We start from the raw sequence: 6,164 nt of genomic DNA on the forward strand, positions 1-6,164 counted from the left end.
GGGAGACTTTTAATAACTGCTTCTATTTCTTTAGGAAAAATAGGTTGTGCAGATGGTTTATCTGTGCCTGATTTAAATTTGGTACCTGGTATCTGTCTAGAAAATTGTCCATTTCCTCCAGATTTTCCAGTTTTGTTGAATATTGGCTTTTGTAGTAGGATCTGATGACTTTTTTAATTTCCTCAGATTCTGTTGCTATGCCTCCCTTTTCATTTCTGATTTTTTAATTTGGATACACTCTCTCTGATCTCTAGTTAGTTTGGCTAAAGGTTATCTTGTTGATTTTCTCAAAGAACCAGATCCTGGTTTTGTTGATTCTTTGTATAATCCTTTTCAATTCTACTTGTTTGATTTCAGCCCTGAGTTTGATTATTTCCTTCCTTCTACTCCTATTGGGTTTATTTATTTCTTTTTGTAGAACTTTTAGGCGTGCTATCAAGCTGCTGACATATGCCCTCTCCTGTTTCTTATTGCAGGTACTCAGAGCTACGAGTTTTCCTCTTAGTACCACTTTCATTGTGTCCCATAAGTTTAGGAATGTTCTATCTTCATTTTCATTGAATTCTAAGAAGTCTTTAATTCTTTCTGTACTTCTTCCTTGACCAATTTGTCATTGAGTAGAGCATTGATCAACTTCCATGTATACGAGGGGTTTCTGTCATTATTGTTGTTATTGAAGACCAGTCTTAGTGCATGGTGACCTGATAGGATGTATGGGATAATTTCTATCTTCCTGCATCTGTTGGGGCCTGTTTTGTGACTAACTATATGGACAATTTTGGAGAAGGTTCCATGAGTTGCTGAGAAGAAGGTATGTCCTTTTGTGTTAGGATGGAATCTTCTATAAATATCTGTTAAATCCATTTGGTTCATAACTTCTGTTAGTTTCTCTGTGTCTCTGTTTAATTTCTGTTTCCATGATCTGTCCAGTGATGAGAGTGGGGTGTTGAAATCTCCTACTATTATCATGTGAGGTGCAATGTGTGCTTTGAGCTTTACTAAGGTTTGTTTTATGAATGTAGGTGCCTTTGCATTTGGAGCATAGTTATTTAGGATCGGGAGCTCATCTAGGTGGATTTGATAAGATTTGTGAAGCTAAAAAATTCATGCTGAAAGGGACTGGATATAGATCTCTCCTGAGAGATGCATCCAGAGCATGTCCAATACAGAGGTCAACGCTAGCAGCAAATCACCGAACTGAGAACAGGATCCCCTTGGGGAGAATTAGAGGAAGTATTGAAAGAGTTGAAGGAGCTTGCAACCCCATAATAACAACAATGCCAACCAAACAGAGCTTCCAGGGACTAAACCACTACCGAAAGACTACACATGGACTCGCCCAGGGCTCCAACTGCATATGTAGCAGAGAATAGCCGTGTTGTGGCACCAGTGGAAGGGAAAGCACTCGGTCTTGCCAAGGTTGGACCCCCAGTGCAGGGGAATATGGGGGAGGGCAACAAGGGGGATGTATATGGGGAATACCCGTATGGGGGTAGGGGGAAAGGATGGGATGGGGGCTTATGGACAGAAAACCGGGAAGGGGAATAACCTTTGAAATGTAAGTAAAGAAATATATAATAAAAATTAACAGAATAAAAAGAAGATATTTTAAGATGTAAGAAATTATTTATAGGTTGATAAATGCAAGTTATGATACAAAGTTAATTAGATACAGAAGTTTATATTCACCAAGATCAGATAGTAAATTTCTCCAAGCTTGCCAAATTTATATGGACTGGACACTGCGAATGTACATCTTATCTGTTGTGGTAATTATTAAAAATATCCTCAAGCCACCATCAAGCCATATGGAATTAGCAGGGTATCTTCATCTCAGTGCTTGCCAGTTCTAGGGCACCACACCATGCCACCTGTTGTTATTCTCTGGTCTCAGCAGTGGCAGCCCTCTTCCTCTCTGCAGCAGAACTCTGCTCACATTCCCAGCATCTGCCCCCAGTGGGTATAGTATCAACTCCCAGCAACCCATTAAAATCAGGATTCCATAAGCTTATAATTTAGCAATCAGATTTATCTCAGTAAATTTACACTCCACAAAATGCACACACAATAAACCCACAACTAATTGATAATGGTATAAACTGCCCTCCTAGATGAGATAAATTGACCTATAAAAATCCTTCCCGTAAGAAATATTCATAACCGCCTGTGGCCATTTAAAGTCACACAGATCCGGGTAGTCCTTCTCTGCTTTGATCTTGGTTCTTCTCCTCTTTCTCCTCTCTTTACCCTTACCAAATCTCTGTCCCTGCCCTACTATCTCACTGCCCAATCACAGACCATTCCCCATCCGGTGTCAGCTCACACATGCATAAAGACAACAGTCCACATTACCTGATAGTTTTCATAATTGTTCTTATTGCATATAGTTTTTTGATGTTAGACAAAGAGTCTTTTATTGGACTAAAATCAGGAGATATGTGAATAATCTCCTGTATACTGTGTGGAAGTATTACCTGTCAATAAAAATATGATGGCCAATAAGTTCAGACAGGATTAGTTAGAAGGTGGGACATTCAGCAGAGGTGTGTGCATATGTGTGTAGGGGGCTTTTCAGCCAGGCTTTTGGAGAGAGACGCATATACACCAAGTAAGGCCTGGTGGCAATTAGATCAGGTGGAGGCCTCAGCCAGTGGATGAATTCTGATATAGGATAGCTAATGAGTTTAGAGCAATAGATTCTTCACCCAGCAGTTGTGCTATCTGGCAGGTTTTAAAACATTAAGGCTGCCTGGTGTTTTCCATTCACAGTGACTCAGCTAGGGTGGGCATTAGCTGAGCAGCCTCAATGTGGTTGGCTATTAGAGAGCTTTCTCAGCTCCTGGCATTCCTGGGGAAACATCAGCTGGCAATTGGTGGAGCCAGCAGTGAGAGGTTGAGGAAAAACAGTTCCCAGTTAGGGTGCCAGCTGGTCATTGGTCGAGCTATGTTAGGAGTGGAACCAGCAGGAACTGTTCTCAGAGCCGAGTTGAGAGCACAGCCCAAGAAGGAGTAAGTGTGGTTTTTAAAACTGCATGCAGCAGAGGAACTCTGGTAAAGAGTAAGACACAGGAATCTTTGCCATGGACTCGGACTCAGAGGAAGTCACACATATGGAACTGAGGAGAGGTAAGTAGTCATGTAGCCATCATGAGTTAAATGCATTATGAGCTAGTGAGAACAAGCCTACCTTATGACCTAGGCAGTTTTTAATATGTAATAAAGCTCTGATTCATTGTTTGAGAACTGGACCAATGGGTGAAAAGGCCTGAAGTTACAGAGTTCTTTCCTCCTACTGGGTTGCCTTGTCTAGCCTCTGTCAGAGAGAGTGTGTCTAGTCTTCCTGTAACTCGATATGCCATGGATGGTTGACAGCCATAGGAGACATTCCTTTTTCTGAAGAGGAAGTGAGTGCTGGGAAAAGCAGGGAGGACATACTGAGAGGAGAGGAGGGAAGGGGAACTACTTTCAGGATACTAAACTAATTACATAATTTCAAAAACAAAAAAATGAAATTCCACTGCTTATTTCATAAGGAGCATGTGAGGAGAACTAACACACACTACTGAATGTTGAGGAAAATATTCCATAGATACACTACCCTAACTCTATACTAAATGCTAAACCATAGGCTATGATGAAGTGTGAACACTGATCACTTGATTTAATAACGAATACGAGATTTGAAAGGTGCTGAGTCCTAGGACACTTGATACAGCAATTATGAAGGAAGTGTATTTACTAGTAAGAGAAAAGCAAGGGTAGACTGAGAATGAAGAGAATGCAGGATATAAATTCAGGAGTCAAGTGAGAGCACACTACTAACACATCCTATGAATGACAAAGGGTCTCAACATGAACCTGGGAGAGATGATGAAGACTTGCCATTTTAAATCCAGGAGTGTATGGATGCATTTACTGTCAATTAAGAAAGACTATGGCCTGTGGCTTAGGGAGGAAATGGATCTGGGACCTCGCAGAGGGAAAGGACTGTGGAGGAGAGCTAGGCTGGAGATCAGCTTTGGAAAATGTCACCAGTAGAACTCATGATACCTGAGCACAGGTAACCAGGCATGCAGTAGAATGTAGGCTACAACAAATGGGATATTTTAAGTTTTATCTAGTCAGAGAAGAGTCTAGGTATATGACCACGGTATCTCTAAATATATTTTGAGTCTGAGTCTTATTTCTGGGAGCACATGGCTCAGAGAAGGACCAGGACCTAACATCAACAGAAACCAAAAAAAAAAAAAAAAAAAATGCAGTGATGCGAACATGCTTGAAGAATTGAGACTGTAAATTATTGGGTATGAACTATCCCCAAAGGTGTATGTCCAAAGCAGTATGGAAGACACAGGACAGAGACAATCAATGTCTGAGTTGGAGGTTTTTTTTTTTTTCACACCAGAATGGAAAGTAAGTGAGGAGTAAAAGGCTTATTTCATGTTGAAACTCTCAGGCCATACTCAATTAATGAGGAAATCAGTGCAGAAACCTGGAAGCAGGAACTGATGTAGAGGCCAAAGCGAAGTGCTGCTTACTGTCTTATACCACATTTTCCTCAGTGTCCTTTTCATCACTGAGCTGAGTACGTTCAGTTCACGGAAAAAACTAGAGCTCCATCAAGGAACCCAGAAGCAGAGTTCTCAAGCCGCTCCTATAATAAAATTTAGAATTCCCAATTGTTAGTAACTACTCCAGAAAGTTCACCCACTGTACTTGTCTAACAATAGATTGGGGGAGGATAACTCCAGACACTGCAGACACAATGTCTGCAGCAGTAATGACTGCTACAATAGCAGCGAAAGTGTCAAGGTCTTTTCCAGGACAGTTCAGGATCAGTCATTTTTCTCTGGAACAACCAGCAGACAATGGAACCATTTCTGAGATCTGTATAACCAGGACAGAGTTCCCCAGTCCACTGTAGCTTTACACAGGTAGCATTCCTGTAAAGCTACAGTCTGTAAAATGACCAGTTAAGGCAGCAAGAGTCACCAGGGAAATGAAGGGGGCAGCAACGGCTGGAGTCCAGTCTTCCCCAGCAAACAGCAGTGTACAGAGGGTCAGAGAGCAGGCCATAGTGGGACAGGACACACGCAGCGGTAACACTGACTGTAGCAACGGCAAAATCTCTGTGATGACAAAGGATGAAGGGGAATCTTTCATCTTCCTCTCAGGGCAGAGGGATGACTCCAGGGACCCGAACCAGGAGAGCTGAATCTTTATGCAACCAGGATCAGCAAGTCTCAGCAACCACTCAGGCAGCTGGCACACTCTTGTAGCATCCTGTAGAAAAAACAAAAACATTCCCTCTTCCCCATATAAAATATCTGGACAAGATCATGTCAATAAGTGGATCTCTCTATTTCACCTAGGCAGAAGTATGTCTAGTTGTAGGGTGCCATAAACTTTGGCATCCAAAATTTTAAAATTGAAATAAAAGGAGCATTATTAGCATACAGGGATAACTCCCCCTTTTTATTTATTAAGATATAGTAAAGATATTATTTATTAAGGTAAGTCCTCAAGGATTAAATTGAGGATACTGAGCACTTGTATTTATAAATTGACTTGTATACCAAATTATTGTCTCCAGCATTACTGTTTTAGATATATAAAGAATGAGATTTTTTGACTAATTGTTCCTATGTAAGGCCTATAATCTGTCTAGTATCTTGTCCTCCCTTGCTAAAGAGCCCAGGCAATCCAGTTTGAGTTCTTAAATGTCCTATAAAGGAACAGTATTTAGTGCTCTTAACCACTAAGCCATTTCTCTAGCACCTCACAAACTTTATTTACCTAAACATAAGCATTAATTAGGAATGTCAAATCTTGTAAATATCGTCTAGATTCAGTCTTACTAGAAATCCCTGAGCTGGCAGGGTGAGGCTGGGAATTGAAAACAAGCAAATGGAGTCTTCCTCTTTTCATATCAACTCCATTACCATTTTTAAAGAACTGGGTCTATGGTTTTGTTTAGTTGTCTGAGCCAGAGCACTGAAAGGACAGTGAGTTGTCAAACAATTTACACTGAAATCACTCACTGATTTTAAGTAGAAAACCTGTCTCTAATAAAGCATTAAGTAATTGAAATCAATTGTAAACCACAAGCCACACATTGGCTATCAATATGTGAATAGAAAGTTTGATTTAAAAACAGTGGCTAA

The sequence above is a fragment of the Rattus norvegicus genome, chromosome 2, assembly GCF_021556685.1.
Source record: "Rattus norvegicus strain SHRSP/BbbUtx chromosome 2, alternate assembly SHRSP_T2T, whole genome shotgun sequence".
NCBI lineage: Eukaryota > Metazoa > Chordata > Mammalia > Rodentia > Muridae > Rattus > Rattus norvegicus.